Below are 19,343 nucleotides of genomic sequence, written 5' to 3'. Positions count from 1 at the left end.
CCAGGGAATATGAAAATTCCTGCAGCCTCAAAGCCCATCGACCAAGCCGGCCTGTAGGATCTTTTAGCGAAGAGAGCCAGCAGAGAGCATGATGGTCAGTGACTACGGGAAAAGGGCGACCGTAAAGGTAAGGACAAAACTTCGCAACCGCACAGACAACGGCAAGGCATTCGTGTTCCGTAATGGAATAGTTGCGCTCCGAAGGTGCTAGGAGGCGGCTCGCATAAGCAGCCTCCAACACCTCGCACCTCCACCAGGAATTCCCCGCAGGGGCGTCTGCGTAAGCAGGCGTTTGGTGTGTTGCGACACCACGTACCCGAGCACACGAGGGTTGGACCCACCCGCGTGTAGTCGTGCGCGGCTTAGCCGTGTCCGGGGAAAAGGGGATCCTGGGGGTTGAGCTGATGCCGGGTGTTTGGACCGTTAAGGCCCCCCGGCGGAGGCAACACACCTCTTTGGCCTCTGCTTCACGTAGACGGCACCCCCGGACTGACCCACCCGGGGGAAATCGGCAGTCGCCTTTTCCTGTCCTCCTCTCCAATCTTCGTCTTTCTCTCTTGCCTTTTTCATCTTTCCTGTCTTCTCATCACTTCTCCTCACTTCCTAGTTTCCCGGCGGCAAGGGTTAACCTTGTGTAGCTAGCCAGCCTTGGTTATGCTGTATTTGGTTATAGCAGCGATGTACGGCTGGCGTTGGCAGGGTTTCTCTACCAGGAACTTCTGTCACGTCCCCCTGTTGGGCTCCATGGTGGGTGGTCGGCATCGCGGCCGAAAACGCAACATTACTTATGGAACATGCTTTTCCTAAACTACCTGATCGCCCTCAGAAACGAGGGCGCACCGAAGAAGTTTTTAAGTTTTTCGGACGACAAGTCCACAATTTTCCTCGTTTTCATGTCATCCACGCAGAAAAACCAGCTAAACAAGTGCGAACAATGTCCCCGTTCCTTGTATCTAAGTCTCTTACCGAAGTTTTTGGGCCAGGATATAAGGTGTCGAGGATGGCTAGCGGTGACCTCCTCTTGGAGCTCCGCGACCAGAAGCAATTTGAGAAACTGCCTCAGCTAGTATCATTTGGGGAGACCCAAGTAGTAGTAACCCCGCACCGCACGATGAATACCTCTCGCGGCGTTGTCTCGGACGATGATTTGCTGGAGCTCACTGAGGCTGAGCTCTTGGAGGGCTTCAGTGAACAAAATGTTATAAATGTCAAAAGAATCAAGATGAAGCGAGATGGTAAAGAACTTGCGACCAAACATCTAATACTCACCTTCAATTCAAGTGTCTTGCCCGAGTCAATCAAGGCCGGGTACATCAAGCTCCGTGTAAGACCATACGTGCCAAATCCCCTCCGATGTTTCAAGTGCCAGCGTTTTGGCCACAGTTCGCAGAGCTGCCGAGGCCGCCAAACTTGTGCGAAATGCAGCGCGCACGAACACTCCTCTGAAGCTTGTGAGAATGCTTTCCACTGTGTAAATTGTGATGGCGAGCATGCCGCATACTCGCGGTCATGCCCGTCTTGGAAGAAAGAAAAAGAAATAGTAACAATCAAAGTAAAAGAAAACATATCATTCAAAGAGGCACGCAGGCGGGTTGCATACCTTCCTAAGGCCAGCTTTGCCGAAGTGGCGCGTCAGGGGGCAGCGTCACAACGGCCTCCGGCGGCTGTCCGACCCACAAGCCGTGAGTCGGCAGTTACGCCATCTGCCCCCGCGGCGGTTGTAGCTAGCGCTGCTCCGTCTACCCAGCAGACGGGGCCACCGACCCCGAAGGTGGGCGCAGCCGAGGCTGCCTCACCCTCCCCCGCCCCTTCTAGCGCTGGCAACAGCCGGCGCACCCAAATTCCTCAGGGTGCCCCATCGACCTCCGGGCTCGTGGGCGCAGGGGTCTTGCCCTCCAAGGCGGCACCCTCCCTGACATCTCGCTCGCAAGAGCACGTGTCCGGCGCCTCACTAGAGGCAATGGACACTACACCAACCCTGAAGGCGCACCAAGCGCCTAAGGAGCGGCGAGGCTCCTTCGAACGCTCCAGAAAAAGCAAAACCCCGGTTACAGGGCCTCGAAAGAGCTGTGTAATCTAAGGCATCACTTCCGTTTCCGTAAACACAGCACCAATTTACTTTAAAAATGAATACACAGATAATTCAGTGGAATGTCCGAGGTCTTCTTAGAAACCTTGATGATTTGCAAGAACTCATCCACAAACATAATCCAAAAGTGCTGTGTTTACAGGAAACACACTTAAAATCCAAACACACAAACTTTCTCCGTACGTATGTTACGTTTCGCAAAGATCGCGATGATGCCGTCGCATCATCGGGTGGTGTGGCGATTCTCACTCTTAAAAGTATAGCATGTCCACCTTTACAGCTACGAACGCCCCTTGAGGCAGTGGCGGTGCGAGCTGTTTTGCTAAACAAACTCATCACCATTTGCTCCCTTTACATACCCCCGCATTACCAACTGTACAAACATGAATTTCACTCCTTGATCGATCAATTGCCAGAACCTTATGCTGTTCTTGGCGATTTCAATGCGCACAGCTCCCTGTGGGGCGACTCTCGTATAGATGCGCGAGGTCGCCTTGTTGAACAGTTCCTTTTTTCTTCTGGAGCGTGCCTTCTCAATAAGAAAGAACCCACATATTACTCTCTTGCAAACCGATCCTTTTCGTCAATAGATCTTAGTATAGTCTCTCCGTCTGTACTGCCTGAACTTGAATGGGAAGTTACCGACAACCCTTACGGTAGCGACCACTTCCCTATACTGCTAAGATCACATAAAGAAAACGAATATCCGCCACACGCTCCTAGGTGTAAGATTGAGACAGCTGATTGGGAGAAATTTCGATCTCTAACTAGTATCTCATGGGCTGACCTGTCTTCGTTAGGAATTGACGCTGTAGTCGAGTTTTTCACAGCATTCATATTAGATGTCGCATTTAAATGCATATCAGAAGTAAAAGGCTTGGCCTGCAAACGGCGTGTCCCATGGTGGGACGACGATTGTAGGATCGCTCGTAAAAAACAGAACAGGGCGTGGGGGTTGCTACGCGCTTCTCCCACTGCAGAGAATCTAGTCAACTTTAAAAAAGTAAAATCCGAAGGTAGGCGAACCCGCCGACAGGCTAGACGAGAAAGTTGGCAGAAGTTTCTATCGAGTATTAACTCGTTCAGAGATGAGGCGAAAGCCTGGAACAGGGTCAATAGGATAAGAGGCCGACATGCACATGGACTCCCTTTGGTAAACATAGAAGGCGATACCCTACAAGATCAGGCGGACTCACTTGGGGCGCACTTTGAGAGCGTGTCAAGTGCCAACCATTACTCGCAATCCTTTCTGAAATATAAACAAATAGAAGAATGTAAGCCACTCATGAGAAAATGTCAACAGAATCAACCATACAACTGTCCTTTTAGCATTGCCGAGTTGAGAGCTGCCTTGAGCGCATGCAAAAGCTCTGCACCGGGCTCTGATAGAATCATGTACGGAATGCTCAAAAACTTACACAATGACACGCAAGTAACACTACTTACACTTTTCAACACCATCTGGGACGCAGGGTACCTTCCAACGGCATGGAAAGAAGCCATTGTGGTCCCTGTTTTGAAACAAGGGAAAGACCCTTCTTCAGTGGCAAGTTACCGCCCGATAGCCCTCACAAGATGCATGTGCAAGGTATTTGAAAAAAATTATAAATCGGCGTCTCATCCATTTCCTTGAACAAAACAAAATGCTTGATCCCTATCAGTGTGGCTTCCGAGAAGGGCGCTGCACAACCGACCATCTTGTACGTATTGAAGGACATATTCGTGACGCGTTTGTACACAAACAGTTCTTCTTATCGATATTCCTCGATATGGAGAAGGCGTACGATACGACCTGGCGCTACGGAATCTTGAGAGATTTGTCAGAAATGGGCATTCATGGTAATATGCTAAACGCAATAAAAAGCTACTTGTCCAATCGCACCTTCCGGGTAAAAGTTAGCAATGTGCTCTCACGTCCTTTTACACAAGAAACTGGTGTACCCCAGGGTGGCGTGCTCAGTTGCACACTCTTTATTGTTAAGATGACAACACTTCGTGCTTCCTTACCACCGGCCATTCTGTATTCTGTCTATGTGGACGACATTCAAATAGCTTTCAAGTCCTGTAACCTCGCAGTCTGTAAGAGACAGATACAGCATGGTTTGGACAAGGTGACAGGGTGGGCAGAGAAAAATGGATTTAAAATCAATCCTCACAAGAGTTCTTGTGTGTTGTTTACAAGAAAGAGAGGCCTGGTTCCGGACCCTACCTTAGAACTGTGTGGACAACAGATACCTGTAAACAAAGAGCACAAATTTCTAGGGGTTATACTTGACAATAGACTCACTTTCGTCCCACACATTAAACATCTGAAAGAAAAGTGTCTGAAAACAATGAACCTAATGAAACTTCTATCCCAGACTACGTGGGGTAGTGACAGGAAGTGCCTAATGAATCTGTATAAGAGCCTAATCCGGTCCCGATTAGATTATGGTGCCGTGATATATAACTCTGCCGCCCCGAGCGCGCTAAAGATGCTAGACCCTGTTCACCATCTAGGTATCCGTTTAGTCACAGGCGCTTTCAGAACAAGCCCGATTGAAAGCCTATATGCCGAATCGAATGAATGGTCTCTCTACCTACAGAGGTCATACATCAGCTTTACATATCTCCTTAAAGTGCGCTGTAATCCTGAACATCCATGTTTTGATACCGTTACCGATATGAGGTGCGCTACACTTTTCAGCAATCGTCCCTCCATAAGACAGCCGTTCTCGCTTCGTGTGAGGAAGCTTGGTCATGAAATGCATGTCCCAATCTCTGAGCTTCGCATAATGCATCCAACCAAGTTGTTACCACCTTGGGAGTGGAAGATCGTAGAGTGTGACATATCCTTTTTAGAAATAACAAAGCATGCACCCGAGATAGAAATCAGAATGCATTTCCTAGAACTCCAGCACAAGCACTCCTGTGCAGAGTTCTACACAGACGCTTCGAAGTCAAATGCCGGGGTATCCTATGCAGCCGTAGGCCCATCGTTCTCGGAATCCGATGTACTGCATCTGGAAACAAGCATATTTACGGCCGAGGCCTACGCATTACTCTCTGCTGTTAAGCATATAAGAAATTCAAAACTTCCAAAAGCAGCGATCTATACAGACTCTCTAAGCGTCGTGAAGGCCTTAATGTCACTCTACAAACATAAAAATCCAGTATTCAATGAACTGTATTCGGTATTGTGTAAAGCGTACTTATCTAACCAGAACATCATAATATGCTGGGTCCCTGGCCATAGGGGAATCGAAGGTAACGTTCTCGCGGACGAGATGGCCACGTCAATCACATCGCAAGCTGTTAACCCTACCGCTGATGTGCCTGTCACAGATCTGAGGCCTCTCTTACGAAATAAACTGCGAAATCACTGGCAGTGCACGTGGGACGCGCAATCAAATAACAAACTGCACGTTATAAAGCCACAGCTAGGTTCTCGGCCCTGCGTAACAAAATCACGGCGAACAGATGTCCTATTCTGTCGCCTCAGAATAGGACACACATTTGGCACACATAGTTACCTGCTTACTGAAAGTGAACCTCCAACCTGTGGCAGATGCGGTGAGAGGCTTACCGTCCTCCACGTGCTCCTGGAGTGTCGGGAAGCCGAAACGGAGAGAAAGAAACATTTTCCGCTTGCTTACCATTATAACATCCCTCTACACCCGGCTATGTTTCTCGGCAAGGAACCGCTTTTTGACACCAAGGCAATCCTCAACTATTTAAATGATGTCGTACTACACGTTATATCCCCATTAAATTCGTAGAGCATCCTCGCTCCAGAGGATGCCACTGCGATAACAGTTTTGCATAGCACATGCCTCCAGGCCCTTGTTCTTCAAGGGCTCTAAGGAGGCAGCAGTGCTCTAGCATATCTTATAACCATATATATTTTTACACATCGTAATTTTTTAAATGCACCTTAAATTTTCACAGTACACGTCATAAGACATCGCCATATTCTTATTGTACAGATCTGGCGCACTTTAGCGCGAACATTTTTAAGGCCCCTCTACAGCCACGTCTCACCAACTTCATCGAACTCATGATTTCATTGCAAACTCATTAACACGGACATGGCGCTCTTTGGCCCGCGAAAAACACATTTTTGCTGTAGTGACAACTGCTTTGTATGTCACCTGTCGAATTACGCAGTGTGCCAACTGCACAAACCAGAGAATGTTGCTCCATCTTGCACGCCGGGATCTCGTGCATTCCGCATCGACAACAGGTCGTCGGGTTGGAGCGGCATTCCTCCAAGCAGTGCGACTTCAGATGTCCCAGTTGGATCTTGAACCGGCAGCCATACCCTCCGTTCACGCAGTACACCAATTGGCCGCAGACGGCCTTCGGGCAGGACAGACTCTTGAGGTCAGGATCGGTGAACGGGACCCCATCCTCGGGACGCGTTCTACTGCGGAACCTACGTAGATTGCTGTTGTCCTGGTGTGGTTTGTCCGCGTTCCCGTAGGCGACCCACGGGCACACCAATCACACGGCCTGGCCACAGCATAGCAGTATGATCTTAACGGGAAGCACGCCGCAGATGGCGCAGACGAGTGTTGTCGGCAAAGGCTCCACGAACGAAATGCTTCAAATGTTCAGGAAGGGGCACTCAAATTCTCTCAGCACGTAAGTAATTGAGGAAGGGCTCTGCTTGCATACGTAGCGAAAATCAAAAGTCCACAAAGGCTTGCCTCCGCGACGGGTGTCGGCATTACTTGCAGAAGGGTTCTTTTCCGAGCAGTCTGGATAGGGGTTCACCGTTGACACAGGAATCTCCAATCCTGCACTCATCTGAATGTCGTTGGACTTGAGGATGACGCCGCGGTGAGTAGCTCGGTCGTGCTTCATGCGGGCAAATAAACGTTTCGCAAAATATTGCTGGAACTTGCGTCCGTGTCGACTGCCGCCGTCTTTGTGAGCCGTCTTCTGCTCTGAGGAGAGCCCAGGGCGATTTTCCGAGGGGCCGCGGGCCGCGCAGTCAGATGTGGGATGCTTGCATTGACTTACGAGGCCGACCTTGTCGTGGTTGCGCCATGACTTTGATCGCTCCTTGTATGTAGGCTTGTGCTTGAACGTAGATGTGGCTGCGACGGGCTTCATACGCTGGTCTCGGCCGGTCAGACTTTGTTGGGTGTCACGTTGATGGCTTAGTAGATGCGGTGGAAATCCAGGGGTATAGCGCCGAGACTTGAGAGCAGCGATCGAATACAGCTTACTTGGCTTGTAAACCTCTGAGTCGTGAAAGTACAGCTCGAGAAGATTGGAGTAGCTTTTATAGCTTGCAAGGCTCTCGGCGGAGCACCTCGAGAGCACAAGCGAGATAAAGGGGAAAAGCGTGATGAGGTTTCTCAGGCGGCACGTCAGGTCGGGCCAACGTTGGAAACATATTGACATTTCCTGGCCCAATGACGGCCTAAGATTAACAGCGTGTTTCCAATATTGGCAGTGCCATTCTGATTCCTGGCTCACTGATGACCCAAGGTTAACAGCGTGGCGCCAATATTGGCTGTGCCATTCTGATAGAGAACCAACGTTGGCCCACACTACACAGTCAGTAAACAATATTGGCACTGCCGTTCGACAAGGTGGGAATTATTGGACCAACTTTCGTACTGATTTGCCAATATGGGTTGCTAGTTGGCTTTCTTTGGAGGAAATTGGTCCGTAATAAGCCAATTTTTCCCTTGTCGTTTTTTGGTGCTCTACGACTTGCTGAAATTGAACAACATATGTTTTGAAAACTAACGCACTTCATGATCACAGGCACACTGCGCAGGAACCATAAAATGTTTGCAAGCTGCGACCCCTTCAACAGAACTGGCACCATGTTTGTTAATTGGCTTGACACGGGATATAAGAAATACCATTTTTGTTGAGGTTTAATAACAGCTAACTTATATGCTTATCTGCCATGGGAGACGGGCTCACTTCGGCGACAGACGGGGTTGTTCACAGCAGGGTAGGGGTTCTAACGCCTTCCGCTTAAGCGTGCTCCACACGTACGTGATAACCGATGGTGTAATAATTACTGAATTGTGAAAACCAATTACGGCAAACACATACGTTTGCATTACTGGCTCTGGCATCAGATCAGATATTTGCGTAATATGGTATTCGCAAGTGGTCGACTGATCCATTTATGGGCGGTTGCCCAGTGCTTGAAGCTTCTACATTAGCACTCGCTAAATCATTTCCTGTCACCTTGGGCAGAAGTAAACAAATTACTGCAATCTTGTAATGTTTACTATCAGGTTGTGCTAGCATACGTGCTTCGAACTCGAAGTCTGCGCCCCAGCCGAAGACCTGGGGCGTAATCTACAGCTTGCCTTCTTTCTCGGAGCCGTCGGCGCGAGAAGGCCTTCGACTCGGTCATCAGTGTCGACGGCATGTCGATAGTTTGTCCTTCAAATGTGATCAAACCTTACACAGACATTTACACGTGAATAATTCTGCAAAGCCAGATAAAAAGAATGAACATAAAAACCTTATTTAAAGAACGTCTCGGTGTCAGCGCGATCGTGGTTGTGTGTGTACGTTGCGGGTACCTTTGTTCATGTTTCAGCTTAAGTGTGTTCGAATCCGCTCTTGTCGATTACTTTTTTTTAAAATAACAGTTTATTATTGCGTGCTTTGGGTTCGCGATTTCATGCGCTTCCCTACCAATAAATCTGCGGTTACTGGGCGATATCCGCTTCCGTGTCGGCGTGTCTCGGGGACTTCCGAGGCACCCCCATCTTTTATAGCTTCCCCCTCTGCTCCCTGTGAAGTTGCCTTGGATCCGCCCTTAATTTGAAGCAATGTACTAACTCTATTCTAACGTTTCCTTTTTTTGGTTTATCTTGCCATACAGTACTTTAGTTTATCTTGTACAGTAATTTAGCACTAGCACTAACGTTATGTGCAACTCATGGAGCATTAAGAAAGTAAGGTTTTTTGATGTTGCGCATGATCCACACAAGTGCACTAGCAGTATTTCATTAAAGGCGGCTGTGTACCATATCTGTTCCCAATTTGCGTTACATTAATTGTGTTCATTTTTTGTCCATGCATTCACCAAAAATTAACTGCAGTCAAAGCTACAGACAGTTTTCGTTATGTGTGGTGGAGGCTAGTATGCCTGACTTAAAACATATTAGAAGCTGCTATAGTCACAGAGTATAATACGAAGCATTGTGTGTCATCACAAACTCTTGAATTCATCATTAAAAGTGACACAGTCGTCCATTACATTGTGCACAATAACAGCTCCTGCAAGTCACCAACAAATACTGTGCATAGAAAAATTTGATTCATGGAGTTTTATGTCCCTAAGCGACAAGTATACAGCTGTCGGAGAAGATGTAATGAACTCGGTTTCATTTTGGCCCAAAGCACATTATACACAAGCATTATTTTGCATTTTGCCCACATTCATATTACTGCCACCACAACTGGTAGGATCGAGTTAAACCCTCAGCCTCACCAGCGAACACCACATCTGGTGAATAGAGAATAGAAGTGCTTTCAGGGTTACCTACACTGGAAGGCAATGTATACAGTTCCATGGCAACTCTTAGAAGGCCTTTTTGTTAAATATTGCACCATCTGACACATATACAAAGCCAAAAATCTAAAACCTTAAAGCACTTGTCTCATGTCTACCCTTACTTTCGTGCTGTGTTTTTTTATCTCTCTGAAATCATGTCATATAGGCACCTAGGCACTCTAATAGTCCTTTTATGTGAATTTAAGTTTATTGGAAAGGTTTGTTGTTTGTGTTTTTTGTGTTCGTCTTTAGCACCGCAAATGGATTAAAATCTGCATAACTAATTGCAGCTGGAAAGTTGGCATGGCAACATGATGAAATAGCACTAGCTTTTCTAATAAACTTTAGTTGATAGTCAAGTGCACTATCTGTTTCTCCTTTTGTGCTCGTCTTCACTGCCACTTCATTGCATTCCCACACCAATTCCTCAGCTGTCCTTACACATGCGTATACATTCTAAGCTGTTTACAGCATACAAGTTATCGTGTACGAGAACACTGCTACCATGCACTTGCTTGAAGAAGGGCAGTAGGTGCTTGCATGTAACATACACTTTGTGGTAGCAAGCAAAAACATTTAAATGTATCGTTTTGAACTGATTATAGTATTTTGGAACCAGAGAGTAGCAATGCACAAGCCTGGTTAGTTGACAACACTTCATGGCAATGCAAGCTGCCAGTGGCACTTATTAATGCAGACATGTAATTAGAAGATACAGGGAGAGATTAAATGAGTTCCAAACTCACCGCCCCCCCCCCCATCTGTTCATTTTTGTATATCATTTCCTTTTCTGTCAAAACAATGAAGATGTCACTTTTATTCATACACATGTGCAGTCTCTCTCTTTGGCACATTCAATACTTTTTTCTTGAGTAGAGCGGCCAATAGCATGCTTTTACATTTATCATTTCAATGCATTCTAGTTGCGTCACTGAGCTTTGATATGTAGGTACACATCCCACAATGTATGGTCAGCTTTCTTTGGGTGTGTTGTCAGTTTGTTTGCATGTACAATGTTCTTCCCTGAGCCTTTCAGTGACGTGCATTTAAGTTTAGCCTGCCTATATACAGCCTCATAAAAGTGTAATGCTGGAGTGAATGTTCTTGCTTTTAAGAAACTTGTTTACGTGCTCCAGTTGGCAGGTGTTCTCTAGAAACTGCGTGCTGATGGCACTGTCGCAAGGAGATTTCACTTTTGGAACATTTTTGAGAAGTACACCAACATGCTTTTTTCAATTATTTCATATGGGTGGCATGTGACGTTTATATTGTTTAAAATATGAGCATTTCCAGCTGTCCTTAGGCCCTTCTTTTCGTGTTTGAGTTATTGATGCAATGAGGCTTTCTCCAGGTAACACACTGATGATGAGAAACTTCCTTTTAGCAAATGCATGTTCCAGAAGGTGATTTTCCAGGAAAGCTCGAACTGGCAGGGAGCATATGTATGGGGAAGAAATGAACATGGAGAGTTACTACAGCCCCATAGGCACATGCCATATTACAGGATGAAGTGGTTGCCCAGTGCAAGTTCCAAGTCATAATCCTGTCACGCAATCAAATATGAGCTTACAAATTTTACGCTGCTATAAACAAGTAATGCTTCATTAAAAAAAGGGGCAGTGGTGCTAGAAACAGCTCCAGCCATTTGAAGAGCTGGAGGTGAAATTTCTTGTATGGCCTCGGCTATATAAGAGAAACATGAAGTTGCATTGATGTAACATTGCAGGAGCATAAAAGCCAACAAACAACCACATTGTGGTCGGTTATCAACAGTGCAGCCACATACTTGTTTAAAGAATCATCTATCACAGCACTACGCAGCTTGACCATGCAGAATATAACACAAATGTACAACACCCGAATCGATGGAAGACACAGCAGTTATCCTTCCGTTTCCCTGAATTATAAAGATGTTCTTTAGTGCATAGATAGCTGCACTTTTTATTTTCAAGTTAGTAGTCTGCTATGTTTTCATTTTTGTTGTATATCTCACTGCACAAAGCATCTACAAAACCTCAGTTGCAAATCAGCACTTCCTCTTGCTTCTATATCAGTCTTCTTTGTTTGCATGCTGTTTCCTGAATACTAAACAAATACTTGCATGTCTCTAATCTGTCCCTCTATATAGGGCAAATAAAATGGTGCTAAGCTTCAAGAAGTCACATGTGCACAAAATTTGTATGTTGTTTATTGTTTCTACGTGCTCCTACAAGGAAGCCTGTCTTTATGCACTGCTGCTAATATAGTAAACCATAGGTTATATAACGTGACCTGAGAAGCAGAGTATGTTTACATAGTGCAAGCCTGAGTGGCTAGTGCTTTCACTCAAACCAAATCGTCATTATATCCCATGGCATTCCGCAAAAAAAATTCTCATGGTTCTTGTGTCTGTTTTCATAACCACGTGGTCACCTCAAGTTAGGCACAACTGTAACAGCAATGTTACATTTTACGTTAAAGATGTGCTAGACAGGGTTACCAATTTATGCTGTATTAGTAAATTATGCACTGCAATAGCAAAACGGCCACTGTTAGGAGGCAGCTTAGAAGTCAGACACAAGTGAACGATGAGTGGTGGTGCTGCAGCAAAGTTCCGGCACCAGCTCAATGCGACGTTTTGAATTTTGACAAGATCTAAATGGGTATGCTGGTTTACTTGGTAAAAATTACTTCATTCTAAAGGAGCCAAAGAATAACCTTAGAAACCTTTTCGTACTTCCCCTCTCTTAGCAGATCCCGAATATGAGAGAACACTGACATCTTTCATACATATCGATATGCCAGTACGACATTAAAAGAAAGAAGAAAAAAACATTTGGCCCTTATATTCTGAAGTAAAAGTCAATCTGTTCCTGCCAAGTGAATGAAAGAAGTATGAAAGAATACTTTACGAGTGTAAGATGATTTATTTTTGCTTTTTAGTGTACCTTTGATGTGGTGGGAGGCAGTGGTTAAACTTATAAGCTTTATTCGTAATTGGCGTCATGTCGAAAACAACACGTGCATGACAAATATAAGAACACGTCACAAGGAATCACAGATACAGTAATGGTGCAGTGTCTCAGCTTCCACGGCACAGCTGAAGATAACGTAAAATTGAGTGTGGAATAAAGTCTTGCTTCCATTATGCTAGCAGCACACCAAAAGGCTGCTCCAGTGATGATGTGCATGCTGCATGCATAGATGCAGATGTATATACTGTGTTGGTGCCATCTTTTTGCATGTGTGGAAGCAGCTAGAACTGCTGCAGTTAAGGTGTGAGGATTAGATAGATAAGGTGCTGAAAATCAATAACCTGCTCGATTGCTTGGGCTAAGCATGATGGGGACTGCACATGTTGCAATCTAGGCAGGCTTTAGTAAACTCAGTTGCTGTGCCTTGTTGCAGTTCATTTTTATAGTGTTGGCATGTTGTTATTAACGCTTGGAAAGAGTGCTGCATTCACTCAAATGAATTAAGCGGTCAGTAAGAAATTTGTTGCCTGGAAGCTGATGAGCATCAGTAGTGCAACTGCTGTGGTGTCACAGTGAATGTAAAAGAAGTGAGATAGGCAGCAATATATACGTAACAAGGTGATCATGACAGAGCGGAGACTAAACAGCAAATTATCTCATGTTTGTGCATTTTCGCATAAGTAGAGAAGGGGCATAATGTGAATCTGCTGTTTTCTGCACACAGCATGCTTGATGGCTTCTGTAGCCATTTGGTAACCAATTCAAGGGTGTCTGCATGTCAAAATATGCCACAGAATTCACATGCCACAAAAATAATTTGCAGGACCCTTTGACATGTGGCATGGTTCACATCCTCCAGATTGGTAAGCACATCAATGATAGAATGCGTGAACATTACTCTATGCTGCCCATGGGCACACAGGTGACTACTTACCTGTATTCTTTATTTGTTTTGAATATGGCTCTACCTCCAGTTTTAATTGTGTGTATCAAATAGGAAAAGCATGCACAACTCTTGAAATTGAGCTTTTGGAAACATACTTAAGAAACACCGCTCTAGATGTGCAAGCATTCCATCAGTTATACTCACTGAGAAAGAATGCAGACATTTAGAATAATGTTTGAATCTTGTGTAGGTGAGTGCAGACACACCCTATTTACAACTTACTAATTATTATTGGTTATCTGAGCTACCCACAATGAAACCTTAGGTTCGGTGTGTCAAAGACACTAGAGTGAATTTCACATAAACTTTCCCACAATTAAATTGGCATTTTGAGGTATCAAACTCGGCATATCAAAAATTATATGCTGGGCATTGTGAAGTTAAACTAACATTTGTAAGTCCAGCTTCTGTTCTGTCACTTACTTTGCTTGCACCTTCCTGAATTTTATGGTGGTTTGTTTTCTAAAAGAAGGCGGCTGTATTTCAAACATGCTGGTTGCAGAAGTTCATCCCAGAGTTTTGAGAGTATCAGATTGCAAGAACAGGGTGCCTAGCACTAGAAAGCTTAACCTGACTGCAACAGCATTTAAGAGACGCTCAACACTTGCGCAGATGAAGTCTCAAATGGCACTGCATTGTCATTTTGCTCTGTTACTGCCATGATCACACAAATCTAGAAACCTTTGGTTTCGTGTTCACTTCACGATGCCTAGTTATGTTTTTTTTTTATTTTCTTTCATTCCATAGCTGTATTTTCTGTGATTACTAAAGAAATGGTTTGTTGATTCTCTCGCTCTTTCCTTCTGTTTATTCTAGAAAAGAAAGACTGTTCTGTATATATATTTTTTCCAGAAGCTCTTCCCAAGATTCCAAATGATATTCTATTCGCACACAGACATACATAACTACATGCTAATTTTCTAGAGGGTCAGGGAGAGCAGAGTAGGAGCTGCCACATCCCCACCAGTCATATAGTTTGGGTGGCCCTGAAAAGGGCCGTTTAGTGTTCCATGCTGCAGCTTGTCACAGGTGAAGTGCACTTAACACGTAGAAACTGGAGGTATCTAAGCACAAGTGCAGTTTCAGCAAGTTAGGTGCAGGCTCAGCTGGATTCTGTGTTGCAGAACTGGATGGCTCAGATGCTCTGCTGTGTCAATCAAAATCCAAGTCGTGGAGGTGGTGATGTGCCCAAGTGAGAGCGGTGACTTCTCAAGAGACATGGCAGTATGAGCCTGATGTGGTGAAAACACATCAGCAGCAAAAATGAAAGCTGGGGCTGAACCTTGAAGGCTTGAAATGCAATTTGTCCGGGTTGTACAGTTATCAGCATGCTTAAGTGCTTGAACGGCATGCTTAAGCCTGCTTGGGCGACATTTATCGATAACACCTGGCTCTAGATACCTTACATCTGAGAACGCGCTGCTGCACTGATATGATGGACTTTCTGATCGTATGCTGCTTCCCGGCTTCTGAGACAAAAGTGGTGCTATGCAAGTGCAGTCCTCAAATGGGGAGCTTGCAGCTCTGTCATTGGACCGGGTCTTGCACTGCTGCACTGATCACTGCTGGCTTTATCTTTTTCACTTTACTGGCCACTGTGGCTTTGGTAACTGTAGTGTCTGAAGGTGCCATGGAATAAAAGTCAAGATAACACATCCTGGCGTGTGCTGATGAAAGTTTTGCCATGTGTTATCTCTACTTTTGCTCAGTGGCAATGCAGTGCCTTCAGGAAATTGCAGCTGCGGAAGACACGAAGGCCTGTGAGGAGAAAGATTAGGGAAGTAACATAAGTGCAGCAATCCATACACAGCTGTATGCTACCTCGAATCCAGTGTTACCACCAAATGCCACCTGGGCAGGTCAAAGGGTGCCATTCAAACACTCTGGACAATAGTGCTAATGACTGTATTAATGACATGATGCTTGATGCAGAAAGCTTGAACATGGCTTGAATAGGTGATTCGCGACAATGACAATAGAACAAACAAGGACATGTTCCAGCACATAAGAAAAATGAAAAGAGGTGCAGAGACAAAAGGATAACTTTTCTTTGAAAATGTCTTTGTCTTTGAATTCCAACTAGCCCAACTGTCGGCCTCATATAGAACAGACATTGTGGCCATTGGAGGCATAGCAATATGGCAGTCAGATGACTGACTATGGCAGTTTGGGTTAATATAAGTCCACCGACCACTGAGAGCTTCAGTGAAAGTGCAAAAGAGGAACAACAACATGTCCTTGCTTGTAGTTAAGCCTCAGGCACTGAGCAGTATTCCGGAGGTCATCAAGAGGCCAGACCTTAGTTCTATTACTTAAGGTGTTTCAGCGCCAAATATTCAACTGAGATGACTTGAGTGGAAGTTTGAAAAAGTCCTTGGCATTTGGTAAAATCCCTCCCTTGAAGTAGTCTCCCATTATTTCCAGAACAACCACAGGAGGAGCACTGTCAATCAGGAAGCAGTCTCCAGGCTTCACATGTTGCAGTTTCTGCTCGACTTGGTTCTTGGTCGAGTGCCTCAGTTCAGAGATTCTCCTACTTAGCTGTGAAAGTGGCTTGTTGGAGGATCGCAGCAACTTCTTCATTCGTCCAAGGTAGCTTTCAAAAGGGAATGCACTAAACTGATCCAATGGGCTATGGTCCCGGCACTGGTCAGCAAGATGAATTAGTGAGTGCACATTGTACACAAGCTGGTTTCTTCCGTATAGCTCACTAAACTCTTGAACAAAGTACCTCAGCACATCTTTGGCAAAATCATTTTATTCACAGTAGTACTGAGGTGATGCTGAAATTCTGATAGCTACATGAAACATTAGAAAATGTTTGTAGTGTGATGGAGGCAGAAGAGGCTTTAGGACAACAGGCCCCACATAAAGGAGGAATGTTCGAAACTCTGTTGCCTTCCAACGATCAAGTTCTTCTGTACCCCTTGGCTTTCGCTGGAAATATGTTGGAAATGCTTTGGATGCCTCTCGCAAGGCTTTCATTTAGTTGACAACGATGCAGTCTGCTCTATCTATTACTGTGGCCTTGGCATACCCAATTCTTTAAGAGTCGTCGCATGACTCCCAGGCAAACGAGGTGCATGTATTCAGATGGGAAAAATGCAATCATGTCAACGTCAAGCGATAGGAATGGTGAAAAACCAGAATGGTGGCGCTTGTTCTCTTGAGATCGAAATGATGCATTCGTTCGTGTTGGTGCGTGCAGTTTGGGAAATGTGACCCTGTTTTCAATGTGCCGCCCTTTTTGGTTGCATCGCTCACACGCATAATAGCCAGCGTGGCCAACAATAGATTTCACGTAGCTCCTTGCTGGAGCATCGCACACCATGGCTTCAATGCTCACCTGTACTCGAACATCTCCTATGCTTAACCCTTCAGACGCAACTCCGAGACCTCTCGCACAAATGGCTCTAGACAATCCTGCAGAGATGGTGGCTTCCCTGCACCACAATACACACTTACAACAAATGGTGGTGATGCCTCCACGTTTGTAATGCGGCACAAAATGGGCCAAAAGGCAAGCTGGCTACTTCTGTAAAAAGGGACTCCATCGATGTTGCCCTGTAGCTTCAGTTCACTTGGAACTACTTGCCCCGGCGGCAACACTTGACGAATTCCGGCTGCAAGGCCAAAGTGCACAAAAGACCCATTTTGCTCCACCTGAGCTTTGCGCTCAGTTCTCAAAACTGTCCTAGCATCCTTTGGAAGGTCAGAGAAGCCTCTTCAACGGCAGAAATCGAGGACATCGTTGATGCATGCATGAGTCATATTATGTTTGGAAGCAATGACAGCAAACTCTTCACTTGCTGTCATTTGTTCAGGAGATACACGAGACAGCGCTGCGCTACAAGTGAGCTCTGTTCCCTCATCTGGCCCTGTGCAGCTGTCTGAAGCAACAAAGCCATCAGACTCATCCCAAGATTTGCTTGAGATTTGATTGTCACTTGAGCTACTATCAGAGTCGCTGTGCTCACGTGAAGACATATCCACAATTTCTGATTGGAATTCTTCAACAAAATGTGCACCTTGTCCGCAGACGCTGTTGACTAAGGCTTCGCTTCCCGACTGCTCTTTCAACAGTTTGAGTGGAGGCTCACCCCCGTCGTCCGTCGAAATTGAATTTCCCGATTGCCTGCTGCTTCCCAGCTTCGGAGGCGAAAGTGGCGCTACGCGAGCACTGTCCGTAAAGGTGGTGCTTGCAGCTCTGTCGTTGGACAGGGAAACCGAGGAAGGCCCAGCAACAAGCCGCGCGAGTCCTAGTTCATTCAGTATATTGTCGTATTCCTTTCTTACGACTCTACATTTTCTCCACTTGGAAGACATGGTGTGCGAAAGAGACGAGTCAGAAGCCCAAGCCGCAACGCTGCAACCCTTGCCAAAAAACGCAAAACGACAGCGAGGCGAAGGCGTGCACAGCAGCAGCGCAGTGGGGCAGTCAGTCAGTCACAGCAAGGAACAGCCGAGCAGCTAGCACATGAGCCAAATAGAATCGAACGGACCTTCGTCTGTTCGTGTTAAAGGTTCGTTTGATTCGCCCGCACCACTAAAAACCAGTTCACATCGATTCGCGAGAAGTTCGGAGCTCCATTTCTGCGGTGCAGGCACAGCGCGACACTCGCAACGAATGAGAAGGTGCAGACGCGGTGCGGACGCGGTGCAGGCGTTCTGTCCGACTAATGTGTACAGAGTGCGTAAGTTTGAAAGATCCTGAACTTCTGGTATGATCAGCTTCAAAGGCGCTCATACACCCGCGCTTGTGTAGACACGGCAGATGCACGTATGCGGGCTTTTAACGGCGCTTGCGCATATGAGCTATGTCGTCTGCTGCGCCGCTGCTTCGCACCTGTACGTCTGCTAAATAAAGTTTGTATACCACCACCTGTACGTCTGCACCACGGGGTAAGAATAGGCTGTGGTCTGCACGAAGCCGGCGCCGACAAAAGAGAGCGTAGAGAGGGCGCAATATAATCGTGAATCAGCTCTGCGCTTTTCCTGCACCTTTTGTAACGAATGGCGAGGTGCAGCACTTTGCGAACTGATGCAGGTGAATCGAACGTACCTTAGGTGCGCTCGATTCACCTACATCACATACGAACCGTAGCGAAGCCGCCACGGAAAGCTGGATTGTGGATCGGATTAAAACAATGATTATTACACTTCTTTTTGTTTTTGTCGTTCTCTGATTCTGGTGCGACCCGCGCGACTCGAACGCACTTCCCGGTGCGATTGTTTTCATTGCGTATAACGAGCCGTAATTCATGAAGTAATAATGTACTTTTGCACTGGCAATTCGAGAGGTGGCGCATAGTGAAGCCAAGAAATTTCGGGGCTATAAAAGAACGTCGGTTCCTCGGTTTTCTCTCTCCTATCGTCTATCGTCCAGAGCTGCGGGATACATCGTCGCGCCATCGCCATCGACAGTCTTCCTTGTTCCCAACGTGCACGTGAGTACGCATTTCTTTTTCTTTTTTTTTCGTACGAGGTTTTTCTTGTCGGGATTGTACCTTATATGCATTCTCATCTACGGGTCAACGTCGTGTGCGAGTATGTGCGTAGTTAACGGCACGTGCCCAATGCAGCGAGCGCACGTGTGGCCAGGTGATCGGTCGCGTACTATGTGATATCGAGATGAGCTCTGATCATGCGCACATGTGCTATACTCCGGAATGGCATTGAGCAGAGCGCTCTTTTGAAGCGCAGAAAGACACTAAGCGTATAATTCATGCACAACTTGCGCAAAATAGCTACAGCAGATCTTGCATGAGGTCTGTCAGGGATCTGCGAATGTCACCCGGCCACATGTCATCTCTGGCATCTTTTAGGGCAGCA

General features: G+C 46.0%; 1 pseudogene; it reads right to left on the bottom strand.

Annotated features, from left to right (window-relative positions):
* Positions 1 to 15,215: 15,215 nt before the first annotated feature.
* Positions 15,216 to 17,837, bottom strand: LOC142558395 (uncharacterized; annotated as a pseudogene).
* Between the last annotated feature and the right edge of the window lie 1,506 nt (positions 17,838 to 19,343).

Source organism: Dermacentor variabilis, chromosome 9 (genome assembly GCF_050947875.1).
Source record: "Dermacentor variabilis isolate Ectoservices chromosome 9, ASM5094787v1, whole genome shotgun sequence".
NCBI lineage: Eukaryota > Metazoa > Arthropoda > Arachnida > Ixodida > Ixodidae > Dermacentor > Dermacentor variabilis.
The sequence above is the reverse complement of the archived record's forward strand: the minus strand, read 5'-3'. Positions and strand labels throughout refer to the sequence as shown.